Source organism: Monomorium pharaonis, chromosome 4, assembly GCF_013373865.1.
Source record: "Monomorium pharaonis isolate MP-MQ-018 chromosome 4, ASM1337386v2, whole genome shotgun sequence".
Lineage (NCBI taxonomy): Eukaryota > Metazoa > Arthropoda > Insecta > Hymenoptera > Formicidae > Monomorium > Monomorium pharaonis.
Genome location: NC_050470.1, coordinates 26,426,971 through 26,444,012, shown reverse-complemented (window position 1 = coordinate 26,444,012; position 17,042 = coordinate 26,426,971). Strand labels below are relative to the sequence as shown.

The window sequence follows — 17,042 nt, the reverse complement described above, 5'->3', positions numbered from 1 at the left end:
ATGAAAATATTCTTAAGACGAATATAGAAGCATTAATAAAAGAACTGAAAAATTTTGACTGATAGAAGAAATATATGCAATGTTGCCAACAAAGATCGATATGCAGACTGCAAAATAATCCGGACTTGCAGCACTGTAGCGGTATTTGGATTTATGTGAAAACCAGTTCTCAGCGCGTCTCACATATTTTTCTGACTATTAAAAACGTTCAATCGTTCTGAATCGTAACTCGTAATCCGCGCCTTGTGCGACGCACGATATAACTACGCGTTGGTGAATTGTCATCACTGAATATTCGAATGAGACGTGCAACTATTCACAGCTTTTGTGCCATTTTTTAAAGCCATATCTCGTTTCCTGTTGCAATAGTGATCTGCACCTGCAATACCTACAAAGATAGATGGGTAACAAGGGTACCAATAAAATTCACCACGTGCGCGAAACGCTCTGACAAGCTATCTATTGTTGAAATTTATTATTTTTACCTTATATCCTTGTATCACGCGCTTTGGTACTTGATGTAAAATTTGTCATGCTGCAAAACATGTTATTTGAACAACCACAGAGATTATCTGAAATTTTGATTTTTCCCAAATTATTAACGCATTTCACATTTCGCATTTATTAGCGCATGTAACATTTCAGAAACAGTTGTGTATGTTTATGCATACGCGTTCTTAATTGTTAAAAGCTTTTTCGTTGAATTATTTTATTTTTCTCTTAGATACACAGCATCGCAATACTGAACAGTGCAGAGCTCTGCCCTGCTTTTATTTTTTATTCACCCGTCTGTTTTGCGTGCAACTCCAATTCAGTACAGAATGCAAGACGATTGCAGTTTCTCCGTTTTCTTCACTCCTCCCCACCCACAAACTTAAACAAATAATGAGCTACGTGTTATGTAGGTAGAAGTGCAGGGGAAAAAGAAGAAGACGTCTGTATAATGGCCGCGTGACGTACAATGCGTTCAAGCAGAGCTGAGAAAGCTGGGTGATTTGCTTGCACTGGCTTTCTCACTTACATCAGATTAATGGCAACACTGAAACAGTCGGATGTTAGACTAATTACGAGAGAAGTTCAAACTACTAGAATGCATACCCAATACATATATACGCACTCGTCTACGTACCTGGAAATCTAAGACTATTTTTTATAACTTATATGAACATTTGTTGGTTACATAGTGTAGAATATAAAACAAGTACTTGTGAGTATTTATGAAAGTATTCTTTCCATAATTATAGTACAAGATTGTACGTACCATAATTTTGGACATATTTAAATGCATTAAAATTGGATATATTTAGTGCATACCAAATATTGGATATATTTAAATATTAAATTGATTAAAAACTTTTATATCTAAATAATAAGTTAAATTAGATCTTTCATGTCAGTAATGCAAATAGAGAGAATCAAGTACAGTTGAGGTTGTGTTTTTTTATGCTTAATAATATTTATATGTAAATTTTGAACACATTTTTAGTTTTATAAACTGCGCGCTGATTATTATTTGTTGAGTTTTGTTTTTATATATAATAAAAACAAAAACATTTTTTGATCAATTTTACATTATAAAACATCCAGGATAGTAATCGCGACATTGAATTATGCATCCGTTAAATTTTCGTTGGAATGCTTTGCCGTCGATCAATCTCGCGAGTTTCAGTTTACCCGAGCGCAGCTGGCTGTGATAAACTATAATAGTGGCGAATAAATCAAAATATATCCAACATAATCGCGAACCGTAGCTCAGTGTTTTTATTCAAAATTTGGCAGGGGACGTGGTTCATCATGCGCATTTGCATCAGGTCCACATCTTGTTTCGGCCCCCGCGAAGAAACTGAAAAGACCTCTCGGCAGCTTGCAGTTTCATTTATCATTCGACAGTCCACCAACCCATGCAGCAATTATTCTTTTTTCTGCAATTTCACACACAGCAAATATGTATTTGTAAATGTACGCGTGTAGAATTCGAATATCAGAACAACCACACACAGAATATACATTTTTTAGTGAATAAATCATTAAATTATTTCTACATAAATCATAATAGATGTAAAAATTTTGAAAATATAAAATAAATACATTTGCCAAAAATAGGGAAGTTATATTTTAATAATTATTAGTATTTAACAATTTTAATTCATATATATTTTATTTATAATTGATGTATTTATATAGATTTTATAAGTTATATTGTAACGAGAGGGAGACTAAAAATAGATTTTACAAAAAAATACAAAATAAAATTAAGTCTTGATTATTCTTGCGTAGTTATGAATATATATATACAAATATGAAACGATTTCACGACATTGAATCAAAATTATCGCTCTCATTAAGCGGAATAGAATCATAACTGAGATCTACAAGCAGATGTTACAGCATAGTTTATGGATTCCCGAATTCCAACACGAATATCACAATCTTCGCATATGCAGATGCATCTCGGACGACTTAAATATTTCATCAAGAATACATGTTACCCATAATGTTTTACGCATGTATTTTTAGTATATAAAATCGTTTTATACGATTTTTATGTATACAATGAGATTATAATTTTACTATATTTAATAATTAACGATACATTTACTTTAATTTAATATTAATTTCTTAATTGAAATATTGCACGACTAAAAAAAAAAAAATTCTAATTATATAATTAAAATGCTGGAAATTTTGGAAAAGGGCATAAGCTTAATTACATAATTAAAGTATGTAAGAATAAATTATGGTCATGACATGATCGATTCCGAGAAATCATAGAAATCCACCGCGGTTGTATACCTCGTAGAAATTAAACGATCCATTATCGCACTGATCATTCAGATGCGCCGTTTGTACGCGATGATAAATCGATACGCGCGATTGAACGTCCACCTCCTCGATAATTTCTCCATCTTAGCGTCCGAGGTACCGTATTTAGCAAAGCAATAATTTGTAATAAATCGCCGTGTGCGCGATTACGCCTCCTCCGTGGTTTTGACTCGCGCGATTCTTATGACCGACAGTCGCGTGGCATCATATACCATAAATCTTTGTAAAGAGATACGGAGATAGCCTGTAAAAACGCGTATTCTTCCTCTCTGTGTCATTTTGTCGTGGTGACGTCTTCTCTACTACATTACACGCGATCTTGATCTGCTTAAAAGTATCAGGTCCATTACCGTTATGCTTATTCGTTATATCTTTATTGGGAATTAAAATCCATTTATTTAATTATTTTTTAGATAACAAATAGCTTTGTGCCAAAAGTTATGAATGTTTTGGGTTAAAATTTTCAAGACGTTTAGAGAATAGTAACCGCTACTATTTAAGCCCTATTACAAGAATTTGCCATCGCTTGTCCAAAAAAATAAAATAAATAAAATATAATAAAATTATATAAAATTAAAATTAAAATTAAAATTAAAATTAATTAAAATTAAAATTAATTAAAATTAATTAAAATTAAAATTAAAATTAAAAATAAAATAAAATTTTAATTTTAATTTTAATTTTAATTTTAATTTTAATTTTAATTAAAATTTTAATTTTAATTAAAATTTTAATTAAAATTTAAATTTAAATTTAAATTAAAATAAAATAAAATAAAATAAATAAAATAAAATAAAATGAAATAAAATAAAATTTATATTTAAATTTAAATTAATACTGTAAAAATTGCTGTACTATCTGAAAGAAGACACTTTCTACTTTGTATTTATATGTATTTCTAAACTTTTATTTTTAGTTTTTAAGAATATAATTTAAAAATAAAGAAATAATCAGTACTGACGACTTTTCTCTATTATTAACTAACAGAACATCATCGTACAATTTTTATAGGTGGATTTCATAACAACATCGCATTTAACAGAAACTTTTATAAAAAATGAAGTATTATTGGTATTTCCGGCTAATGTTTTCCACTGAGTAAGTAAGAATACCCTTCGAAAACTCGGTTTTCCTGTACTGTCTCTCTTTTGTCATCGCAGTCGCTCATCGATGTTGCGTTCTTATTTCAGCTCGTAACGAGATCACCCCCATTCACGGTCTTTCCGTCTATTGAAAGCCAGAGTGTGTCGGGCTTGGCCTTTCAATCTATTTTTGACAGATACGTCGCGTGCCCAGCCTCACACCTGGCCATCCTGCTTCCTACATCTGTACACTCCCGTTACTTCGCAGCTCCCCTTTCCATGAATCTCTTTTCCGGATCGTAACCACTTGGAACCTACATCATTTCTTACTGCATCGTTATGTACTTTCCTGCAAAACTTAAATAATTTTTTATAAAAATTCCTTTCTCTCTCTCTCTCTCTCTCTCTCTCTCAACATATAAATAGTTTTTTTGTAATGTAGAATATTTTAACTAACGAACCATTGTTTTGATACAAATGAAACCAAACTTTGTTCTTTATGAAAACATTTTACAAAATGTAGTACACACGGTACAAATTTTATTATATCACAGCATTTTATTACTTGCTAGTATTTTACGCTTGTATACACTATCGCACCAGGGTGTAATCGGACAATTCAATGTGCTCTCTCTAAGTGAAATGTAAGCGAATATATTTCACTTAGAGTGCATTCAATTGTTCTACACTTTCTTGTAGTATAGTGATATACACGAATAACAAATATTCATGCATTACAAAAGGATGGCCAGAATTGCTGTCATTTCTCTTGTATATCTTTTTCAATTTTACATTTAACAATCCCACTTTAAAATATTTAAATTATCTATATTTATATTGTCTAAATCAGTTTACATTAACATGAATAATAAAATATTTTTAAACAATTATCTTTATTAATGCCATTAAAATTGAATAAATCTATTATTATTAAATTATAATTTATTAAACTATAAATAAGAATTCTAAAACAATGTAGAATTTCTCATACAATATTGCATGTATAAATCTGATCTTGTTATCTTAAGCGTTTTAATCTTTTTATTTCCAGATCCGATTAGATCCCGCTAAAATTATAAGTATCTCTCTTCATTACTGGATTTTGCAGCCGCTGCAGTTCGTCGTAAAGGTAAGGGTTACGTTGATATCAGAGTAATATCTTAATATCCAACCCTGTATGTCTTTAAAATTATAATCGCAAGTTTTATGCTTAGTATTTTGAACATCGTTTTGTTATAAAATAAGCACACTTTCAGCACAATAACTCATAAAGGCTTAACATCTTAACATTTTTTTAAATATTTAACAAAGTGATCTAAGTTCTCTCTTAATTTCTTTAAAGTAGTAATTTTCATTTTGTATTTATATTTAAAAACGTTTCATAATTTACTATTAGAAAGGAAATCTGTTTTCACTCCAACTTTTAAACGCAAAAATTTTGCCCACGTGTAAGACTGCATAGAAATGAACTTTTTGAAGTTTCTTACGACCTACGCTGATGCGATTCCTTAGTTGAAATAGAGACTGCTTAGCGATGTGTCGCCATGTGCGTGTAACTAGCCTGTCTCACGCATAAATAGGATCGTCTGCGATGCACGCTTTGCGTTGGCGAACATAGTCGCGTGTCTATTCAGAAAATATAGATGCGGTTATAACATAACATGCGTCATATAATCCCGTTTTACTGATAAACTTAAAAATTAATCTTTTTTAAATATATGTAACATAAAATTAATCAAACATTTTGTCTATTTTTATGAAATTGATATATATCGAATTTGTGTTTATTACACACACACACACATTAAATTAAATATATGTGTGTGTGTGTGTGTGTGTGTGTATTACAAAGATAATTAAAAAATTTTTATTAATAAATAAAGAATTTACACTTAAAGAAATTCTTTGGAATATAAGCAAAAAGCATAAAACGTACATTGGTCAACGTACAGTTGAACGTGTCTAGTGTGCTAAATTATATTGTTTCGAATATAACTGTTTCTTTTCTAACTTTACCATATTAAGAACGTAAATAGCATCGATTGGTAATGCAAACGGAAGTGAACTCTTTCAACAAGAAAGGATTGGTGTCTAACGAATGTCTTTATGAAACCTATATGAATTGAATTAGAATTGATTTTTTATTTATTCCATTGATTGTTTATCTTTGGAGTTTAAAATTACATTTAATATATTTATTAATGCATATACATATGTGTATATGTGTGCCTGCGTGCGCGCGCGCACATACGTGTATGTATAAACTTGTTCTTTTTTGCTGCATTGCTACAGTGAGGCAATAAGTTTCAATAAGACACATATATCTTTGTCTCACTCTAATTTATTGCACTAGTGCAGCAATGTAGTGAAAAAGAACAAGATTCACATACAGGATGTTTTCTTAGTACAAAAAATTGGAAAGATACTTTTTAACTTTATTTTATGAAAAATACGTACCTTGCCCCGAAATATTTTGTTTCTAACTATATCATAATATAGTCGAGGGTTTTGTGATTGTCCTGATTGCTTCCACAATATGTTTGCTTTATTGCCTTCTTGTGATTTTTCCCAACATCTTAGACTGATTTGCCTATTTTATCTTGTCTAGAAATTTCATTTCATTATTAGATAAAAATCATGATATCAATATTTTATCTTCATTGACACACTGTAATTATTTTTAAAAGCAGTGTTGTTTTTATTTCTTTCTTTCCCGGGCAATTCATTTCCTTTGAATGACTCAGACTATGAATCGCCAGTCAAACAGTCGACAAGATTGGCGCCGGTGTGTGTTACTCACTATCTTTTTGCGTGTCATCAGTGATCTATTTCCGCCACCCGGTACATTAATCTAAACACAGATCAGCGAGTGCTCCGTTGCATGCGTCGCACACTAACAATAAGGATAATGACTTAACAGGCCCATCTGCTATCCAGGTATAAATGGGAGTAAAGGAAGAAGCGTGCTTGGTGGAAGTCACTGTCAACGACTTCAAATGATGATAATGGAAATCAATTTACCCTCTGTGCGTGTCTCGCACGTTCACGCATGAACGATTCCCATCGTACGCTTGTTAAATTTACTAGCCAATGCTTGTAATTACACTTGGTAATTTTTTTCTTATGACCGTACGACAAGATGTAAAAGATTAATTAAATACAAGTAACATGAACCTTAGCCAGATATGTAATTGATTAATGTAAAATTTCAAAAATTTTATTTATTACTGATATATAATGATTTCTATATAGGGGATAGAAAATAATTTTTAATATTTAATATTTCCGAATATACATAACATGATTTTTTTAAATTGATCTATACTTTTCCATATTACTGAAATTTTTGTAATTTAAAGTGATAAATTTGTGCTATTTATTTTATATAATTATTCTCGTAATAAAAATAGTTTCCAGTTTACTATTTATTTATGCTTCATGCGGAATATATAATTCTCGCGGTTGCTAGTGTCATTTACATATTTCGAGTTTCATCGATTTCTCCTATTCGATTTTCACCACATAACACGCTATGCATCAGTGATGTACATACCGCACTGTTGACGTACGCTCGGCGCGGCGCGTCGCGTTGGCTATGACACGCACGACCTGCGCTTTTCAGAACGTGGCTTTTTTCCAACGCTCTCACGCCGTCAGCGTGATCACTGGTGGACAAAGAAGACGACCGGAAGTTTCGCGCGGAACGGGATGCGGACGTTTTTACAGAAAGCTCGCGGAAAAATTGGTCTCTGTACGCAATAATGCGCACACGCGCGCGGTAACACGGGTCGGCCACAATGCGCCGGTAATTGATCGTGAAGGGGCTAGCTAACGTATCTTCCAGGAACGGATTTGTGTCGGCGAAATGCCGCCACTTTTATTCCGTTTAATGAACAATCGAAGTCGCTTTCAGAATGCACGCATGATTTACGATTTCCGCGAAAGTGAGCTCGACGCGTGGGACGTGCATGCGTCGCTATTATCGTTGCTTCCTGCTGTGATCTAATAATTGAAAGAACAAGTGATTAAAGGAAATATATAGCATATTCTTGCCAAAGTTGAGTGATTTACTCCGAATAATCATAATTTGTTTAACCAGTTTAACTGTCTTAAATTAAATAAAGATGAATACTAAATATAGCATGTCAATGTAGGCATAACGAATTTGTAAATAACGTTTAGATTCTAAATTGGATTTACAGTACATACGGAGACACTAGATAGTAAATTTAAATACGAATGTAATAAATACCTCTACCGGAAACAAATTACTGAAATGACACCCAACAAAGCGGAAAGAGGTATCCATTTTTCACGGCTCTGAGTCATTGCCAGGTGAGGTGAGTTCTCACCCAAGGGAAGAAAAAGAGATGGCCCCCGACTAATTTCACAAACTTCCGATTACACCCCGTCGTAATTACGCGCCATCATTTCCTTTATTCGCTTTCCGAGAAAGCGCTGCGCTTTCGTTCAGGAAGATATCCTCGCGGTGAGCGCACCGGGATACCTTTGTTCGATGCGGAAACGTGTCGTCACTGGTAATTACATGGATGCCAGTCAGCCATGATACCGATAGACGACCTATTTTTTTTCCTTTTTAACCCGTTCCATGATCATGCTTGCGGGAAAGAAATTCCAATGTGCCCGCATGTCTATCGAAGATAAATATCCTGTCAAGCAAGAAATTCTAGGAACTGGCGCTATACAAAATCGCGCGTATGAGCTTGATATGTATAAATGAATTTGGCCTACATATAGCTCGGACTTCGATAAAAATGCTCATAGAAATTGTGAAAGAATTTGTAGGATAATGGACAGTTACTGTTAGTTTTCATTTTTCTGGATTTATTTATATACATATAAATGAAATTTCGTATGCTTTAATCAATTTTTTCTGACTCGACACAGAGTTGTATCTGAAAATTTTTGCGAGAAAGGTTTCTCACAGCAATAAATATCGGTTCCTCGAAAATTTCCTCACTATATTACGCACTTAATGCTTGACATTTTCACAATGCAAGCAGTTCGTAAAGATGCATCGACCAGGTAACTACAATGCATATATGTGCACACGTGTTCGCTAATGGCCGTGTATTGACGATGCACCACCAGCTCAAAGCAAACCTGATGGGTACGAATAACGAGCCATTGTGTCGTTCCGAAAATGCATTCCCCTCTTGTATTCATGTCTTTCTCTGCAGTCAATATAACAAATAACATCCGTTATTTATATTTACTTATAATGAAGTTAATTTTGCTGACTCAAGTAAACCATCCTTGCTTTCTTTTTCATGTGCTGCGCTAAACAGTTCAATTATTTAACTTAATTTAACAATTTGATTCTGTTTCACATATTGTAAATTGCACAATCAAAATCACGAGAACTTACGTTCTATATCTAACTCTCATTCACTGGATTTCTTTTCTCATTTGTACTAATTTCTACTTTATTAATTTTATGCAACAAACTCTTGAAACAAACTTGAAGATCTCTTGCTCGATAGTTTTCTTCCAAAATTTTCTATAAATGGCCGTCGTTTGTTCACGCATTAGCACACGACCGAAAGGACGTATTATAGTTTTGCTTATTGGTTAATGTGTATTCCAAAATGTGTCTTTTTTATATATTATTTAAATATCAGAGCTAGAATAGCGCGCATTTTATTTTGTGTGCGCCTCACAAAGAAGGGCTATTGCGCCTATTTCCAAACAACTAACTTTATATATGTTCTTCATTCGCGATAGATTAAGTCGGTTAAGTCGTGCATGAAAATCATCATAACTCGGCCAGGTGGAAAATCACGAAATAAATTTGCAAAGTCGATCGCCTTCGCAACATTATCATGTGATAAAATTAGCGATGAAGATATTAGGATATTAACCTAAATGTAAAACAATGATAAAGAAGGAGGGTCATCTATACAAGTTCGATAATAGAATTTGATCAAATCACAATTTATTATTGTAGAGAAGATTCATTATACTCTAACTTACTCGTACCTTACAATAATTTTTATCTAAGCATGCGAGTTTCGGTCGGATGTGCTACATCGTAATTATTTTTTCTCTTTTAATTACAGTGGGAATTTTTAATTAATAACAGTAAAACAAATCCTATCCTATCTAAAAAAGGAGATGTTAAATCGAATCGAATTTATTGTTGCCGCTTTTCCGAGATGCTGATTGGCTGTCTCGCTATAAAGTTGTTAAGTGCGTTGTGACTGTCTTCACTTCGTGTCATTTCCAGCTGTCAAATTACTTCGTGTCATTTTCAGCTGTCAAACTGTCACTTTTGATAGCTGATTGAAATAATTACAAGAAATCAAGGAAAAAGAAAAAAGAGCCAAATAAAAAATATACGAAAGGAAGAGAAAGAGAGAGAGAGAGAAAGAGAGAAAGGGGGGGGGGAGAAGTAAGAATCCTTTCTAAAAAAGGGCATGGCATCAATACTCGCATCTCTCGAAGTATTGTTGTCGCTTTTCCGCGATGCCGATTAAACGTGTGTCAATAGTTTTTAAAAAAGTTATGGTGTTGTAATTAATAAAAACATTTTTTTAAAAATTATTTTGCCCGGAAAACTTGAATTTTGAAAGCTGGACGTGAAGTGCTAATTGAATATCGACAGATTTATTTATTTTAACGCAGTTTTCATATAGTTCCGGACGCGTCCAATAATTTTCTAAAGAGTTCCAGTGATATAATTAATTAAAACATTTTTTAAACAATTATTTTGTCCGAAAAACTTGACTTTTGAGGGCTAAAGGTGAGATGCTGTTCAAATATCGACAGATCTAATTATTTTAACGTAATTCTCATATAGTTCGGGACGCGTACAATATGTTTCTATAAAGTTCAGGTGATATAATTAATTAGAACATTTTTTAAACAATTATTTTGCCCGAAAAACTTGAATTTATAAGGCTACACGACAAGTGCTAATCGAATATCGACAGATCTAATTATTTTAACGTAATTCTCATATAGTTCGGGACGCGTACAATATGTTTCTATAAAGTTCAGGTGATATAATTAATTAGAACATTTTTTAAACAATTATTTTGCCCGAAAAACTTGAATTTCTAAGGCTACACGTCAAGTGCTATTTGAATATCGACAGATCTATTTATTTTAACGTAATTCTCATATAGTTCGGGACGCGTACAATATGTTTTTATAAAGTTCCGGTGATATAATTAATTAGAACATTTTTTAAACAATTATTATGCTTGAAAAACTTGAATTTCTAAGGCTACACGACAAGTGCTAATCGAATATCGACAGATCTAATTATTTTAACGTAATTCTCATATAGTTCGGGACGCGTACAATATGTTTCTATAAAGTTCCGGTGATATAATTAATTAGAACATTTTTTAAACAATTATTATGCTTGAAAAACTTGAATTTCTAAGGCTACACGACAAGTGCTAATCGAATATCGACAGATCTAATTATTTTAACGTAATTCTCATATAGTTCGGGACGCGTACAATATGTTTCTGTAAAGTTCCGGTGATATAATTAATTAGAACATTATTTAAACAATTATTTTGCTTGAAAAACTTGAATTTCTAAGGCTACACGACAAGTGCTAATCGAATATCGACAGATCTAATTATTTTAACGTAATTCTCATATAGTTCGGGACGCGTACAATATGTTTCTATAAAGTTCCGGTGATATAATTAATTAGAACATTTTTTAAACAATTATTATGCTTGAAAAACTTGAATTTCTAAGGCTACACGACAAGTGCTAATCGAATATCGACAGATCTAATTATTTTAACGTAATTCTCATATAGTTCGGGACGCGTACAATATGTTTCTATAAAGTTTCGGTGATATAATTAATTAGAACATTTTTTAAACAATTATTATGCTTGAAAAACTTGAATTTCTAAGGCTACACGACAAGTGCTAATCGAATATCGACAGATCTAATTATTTTAACGTAATTCTCATATAGTTCGGGACGCGTACAATATGTTTCTATAAAGTTTAGGTGATATAATTAATTAAAACATTTTTTAAACAATTATTTTGCCCAAAAAACTTGAATTTTTGAGGCTACACAACAAGTGCTAATCGAATATCGACAGATCTATGTATTTTAACGTAATTCTCATATAGTTCGGGACGCGTACAATATGTTTGTATAAAATTCAGGTGATATAATTAATTAGAACATTTTTTAAACAATTATTTTGCCTGAAAAACTTGAACTTCTAAGGCTACACGTCAAGTGCTATTTGAATATCGACAGATCTATTTATTTTAACGTAATTCTCATATAGTTTGGGACGCGTACAATATGTTTCTGTAAAGTTCCGGTGATATAATTAATTAGAACATTTTTTAAACAATTATTTTGCTTGAAAAACTTGAATTTCTAAGGCTACACGACAAGTGCTAATCGAATATCGACAGATCTAATTATTTTAACGTAATTCTCATATAGTTCGGGACGCGTACAATATGTTTCTATAAAGTTTAGGTGATATAATTAATTAAAACATTTTTTAAACAATTATTTTGCCCAAAAAACTTGAATTTTTGAGGCTACACAACAAGTGCTAATCGAATATCGACAGATCTATGTATTTTAACGTAATTCTCATATAGTTCGGGACGCGTACAATATGTTTGTATAAAATTCAGGTGATATAATTAATTAGAACATTTTTTAAACAATTATTTTGCCTGAAAAACTTGAACTTCTAAGGCTACACGTCAAGTGCTATTTGAATATCGACAGATCTATTTATTTTAACGTAATTCTCATATAGTTTGGGACGCGTACAATATGTTTCTGTAAAGTTCCGGTGATATAATTAATTAGAACATTTTTTAAACAATTATTATGCTTGAAAAACTTGAATTTCTAAGGCTACACGACAAGTGCTAATCGAATATCGACAGATCTAATTATTTTAACGTAATTCTCATATAGTTCGGGACGCGTACAATATGTTTCTGTAAAGTTCCGGTGATATAATTAATTAGAACATTATTTAAACAATTATTTTGCTTGAAAAACTTGAATTTCTAAGGCTACACGACAAGTGCTAATCGAATATCGACAGATCTAATTATTTTAACGTAATTCTCATATAGTTCGGGACGCGTACAATATGTTTCTATAAAGTTCCGGTGATATAATTAATTAGAACATTTTTTAAACAATTATTATGCTTGAAAAACTTGAATTTCTAAGGCTACACGACAAGTGCTAATCGAATATCGACAGATCTAATTATTTTAACGTAATTCTCATATAGTTCGGGACGCGTACAATATGTTTCTATAAAGTTCCGGTGATATAATTAATTAGAACATTTTTTAAACAATTATTATGCTTGAAGAACTTGAATTTCTAAGGCTACACGACAAGTGCTAATCGAATATCGACAGATCTAATTATTTTAACGTAATTCTCATATAGTTCGGGACGCGTACAATATGTTTCTGTAAAGTTCCGGTGATATAATTAATTAGAACATTTTTTAAACAATTATTTTGCTTGAAAAACTTGAATTTTTATGGCTACACGACAAGTGCTAATCGAATATCGACAGATCTAATTATTTTAACGTAATTCTCATATAGTTCGGGACGCGTACAATATGTTTTTATAAAGTTCCGGTGATATAATTAATTAGAACATTTTTTAAACAATTATTTTGCCCGAAAAACTTGAATTTCTAAGGCTACACGTCAAGTGCTATTTGAATATCGACAGATCCATTTATTTTAACGTAATTCTCATATAGTTCGGGACGCGTACAATATGTTTCTATAAAGTTCAGGTGATATAATTAATTAGAACATTATTTAAACAATTATTTTGCTTGAAAAACTTGAATTTCTAAGGCTACACGACAAGTGCTAATTGAATATCGACAGATCTAAGTATTTTAACGTAATTCTCATATAGTTCGGGACGCGTACAATATGTTTCTATAAAGTTCCGGTGATATAATTAATTAGAACATTTTTTAAACAATTATTATGCTTGAAAAACTTGAATTTCTAAGGCTACACGACAAGTGCTAATCGAATATCGACAGATCTAATTATTTTAACGTAATTCTCATATAGTTCGGGACGCGTACAATATGTTTCTGTAAAGTTCCGGTGATATAATTAATTAGAACATTATTTAAACAATTATTTTGCTTGAAAAACTTGAATTTCTAAGGCTACACGACAAGTGCTAATCGAATATCGACAGATCTAATTATTTTAACGTAATTCTCATATAGTTCGGGACGCGTACAATATGTTTCTGTAAAGTTCCGGTGATATAATTAATTAGAACATTATTTAAACAATTATTTTGCTTGAAAAACTTGAATTTCTAAGGCTACACGACAAGTGCTAATCGAATATCGACAGATCTAATTATTTTAACGTAATTCTCATATAGTTCGGGACGCGTACAATATGTTTCTATAAAGTTCCGGTGATATAATTAATTAGAACATTTTTTAAACAATTATTATGCTTGAAAAACTTGAATTTCTAAGGCTACACGACAAGTGCTAATCGAATATCGACAGATCTAATTATTTTAACGTAATTCTCATATAGTTCGGGACGCGTACAATATGTTTCTATAAAGTTCCGGTGATATAATTAATTAGAACATTTTTTAAACAATTATTATGCTTGAAAAACTTGAATTTCTAAGGCTACACGACAAGTGCTAATCGAATATCGACAGATCTAATTATTTTAACGTAATTCATATATAGTTCGGGACGCGTGCAATATGTTTCTATAAAGTTCAGGTGATATAATTAATTAAAACATTTTTTAAACAATTATTTTGCTTGAAAAACTTGAATTTCTAAGGCTACACGACAAGTGCTAATCGAATATCGACAGATCTAATTATTTTAACGTAATTCTCATATAGTTCGGGACGCGTACAATATGTTTCTATAAAGTTCAGGTGATATAATTAATTAGAACATTTTTTAAACAATTATTTTGCCCGAAAAACTTGAATTTCTAAGGCTACACGTCAAGTGCTAATCGAATATCGACAGATCTATTTATTTGAACGTAATTCTCATATAGTTCGGGACGCGTACAATATGTTTCTATAAAGTTCAGGTGATATAATTAATTAGAACATTTTTTAAACAATTATTTTGCCCGAAAAACTTGAATTTCTAAGGCTACACGTCAAGTGCTATTTGAATATCGACAGATCTATTTATTTTAACGTAATTCTCATATAGTTCGGGACGCGTACAATATGTTTCTATAAAGTTCAGATAATATAATTAATTAAAACATTTTTGAAACAATTATTTTGACCGAAAAACTTGAATTTCTAAGGCTACACGACAAGTGCTAATCGAATATCGACAGATCTATTTATTTGAACGTAATTCTCATATAGTTCGGGACGCGTACAATATGTTTTTATAAAGTTCAGGTGAAATAATTAATTAGAACATTTTTTAAACAATTATTTTGCCCGAAAAACTTGACTTTTGAGGGCTAAAGGTGAGATGCTGTTCAAATATCGACAGTTCTATTTATTTTAACGCAATTCTCATATAGTTCCGGACTCGTACAATAAGTTTCTAAAGAGTTCCGGTAATATAATTAATTAAAACATTTTTTAAACAATTATTTCACCCGAAAAACTTGAATTTTGAGAGCTAGACGTGAAATGCTAATCGAATATCAACAGTTCTATTTATTTAAACGCATTTTTCATATAGTTTTGGACGCGTACAATAGTTTTTTAAAAAGATACGGTGTTTTAATTAATTAAAACATGATTTAAACAGTTATTTTTCCCGGAAAATTTGATTTTTGGAGACTAGACGTGAAATGCTAATCGAATATCGACAGTTTTATTTATTTTAACGCAGTTCTCATATAGTTTCAGACGCGTACAATAATTTTCTAAAGAGTTTTGGTAATATAATTAATTAAAACATCTTTTAAACAATTATTTTGCCCGAAAAACTTGAATTTTGAGGGCTAGACGTGAAATGCAAATCGAATATCAACAGTTCTATTTATTTTAACGCAGTTTTTATATAGTTCTGGACGCGTACAATAGTTTTTGGAAAGTTACGGTGTTATAATTAATAAAAACATTTTTTAAACAATTATTTTGCCCGGAAAACTTGAATTTTTAAAGCTAGATTTGAAATGCTAATCAAATATCGACTGATCTATTTATTTTAACGTAATTCTCACATAGTTCCGGACGCGTACAATAATTTGCTATAGAATTCAGGTGATATAATTAATTAAAACATTTTGTAAACAATTATATTTTCCGGAAAACTTGAATTTTGAGGGTTGACGGGAAATGCTAATCGAATATCGAGAATTCTATTTATTTTAACACAGTTTTCCTATAGTTCCGGACGCGTACAATAATTTTCTAAAGAGTTCGCCAGAAAGTGAAAGTTTTGAAAATTGATTGAAAATTAACAGGTAACATTACATATAATATATTATAATTTTTAATTTATTTAAAGTGGATTAAGTATGGAGATAAAGTATGTAAGTGTGATATTAAGAAACATGAAAATATAATATAATCACTAATATTTGTTTAGTGAGTGAGAGAGGGGTGGAGAGAGGAGAGTGGGAGAGCGTGAGAGATAAAGAAGAGGATTAAATAAGAAAGTAAAGTGTAAGAGTAATATTGAACAATATGAAAATAATATAATTAATATCATTAATATTATAATTAATAATTTAGAGAGTGGGAGAAAGAGTGTGAGATAGAGAAGGGCATTAAATATGATAAAGTGTGTGAGAGTAATATTACAGAAGAAAAAAAAGTGCAATGTTCAATATAAAAATGCTAAGTGGCGCGCGCGAAGCGCGCGCAATGTTGTGGTCTAGTACTTAATATAAAAATTACGAAATAAATGTAATATATTATAATAATTTTTGTATTTTATAATAATTGAATTTATACAACACTGAATTTATGCCTTTCTCTTATTCTATTATCTTCAGAGCATTTTATTCTAAATATATGACTAAAAATTTTTGAAAATATTTAGAAATTTTATTACAAAATTGCAAAGATTTTAATCGGAGTTTTGCTATAAGATTACGTCTACATGATTTATTTTTATATTGTTTACAC

General features: G+C 31.2%; 1 long non-coding RNA gene across 2 annotated transcripts in view; it reads left to right on the top strand.

The window, feature by feature from the left end:
• Positions 1-17,042, top strand: part of LOC105839843 — a 136,620-nt gene that overhangs the window by 32,190 nt on the left and 87,388 nt on the right. The window contains exons 5-6 of one of the 2 annotated variants that reach the window (XR_004962897.1): positions 4,957-5,034; positions 6,843-10,031. This is a non-coding gene — a long non-coding RNA (uncharacterized LOC105839843). Of the gene's footprint in view, positions 1-4,956; positions 5,035-6,842; positions 10,032-17,042 lie in introns of those variants that run through there. The other variant, XR_004962896.1, reaches the window with a different exon arrangement.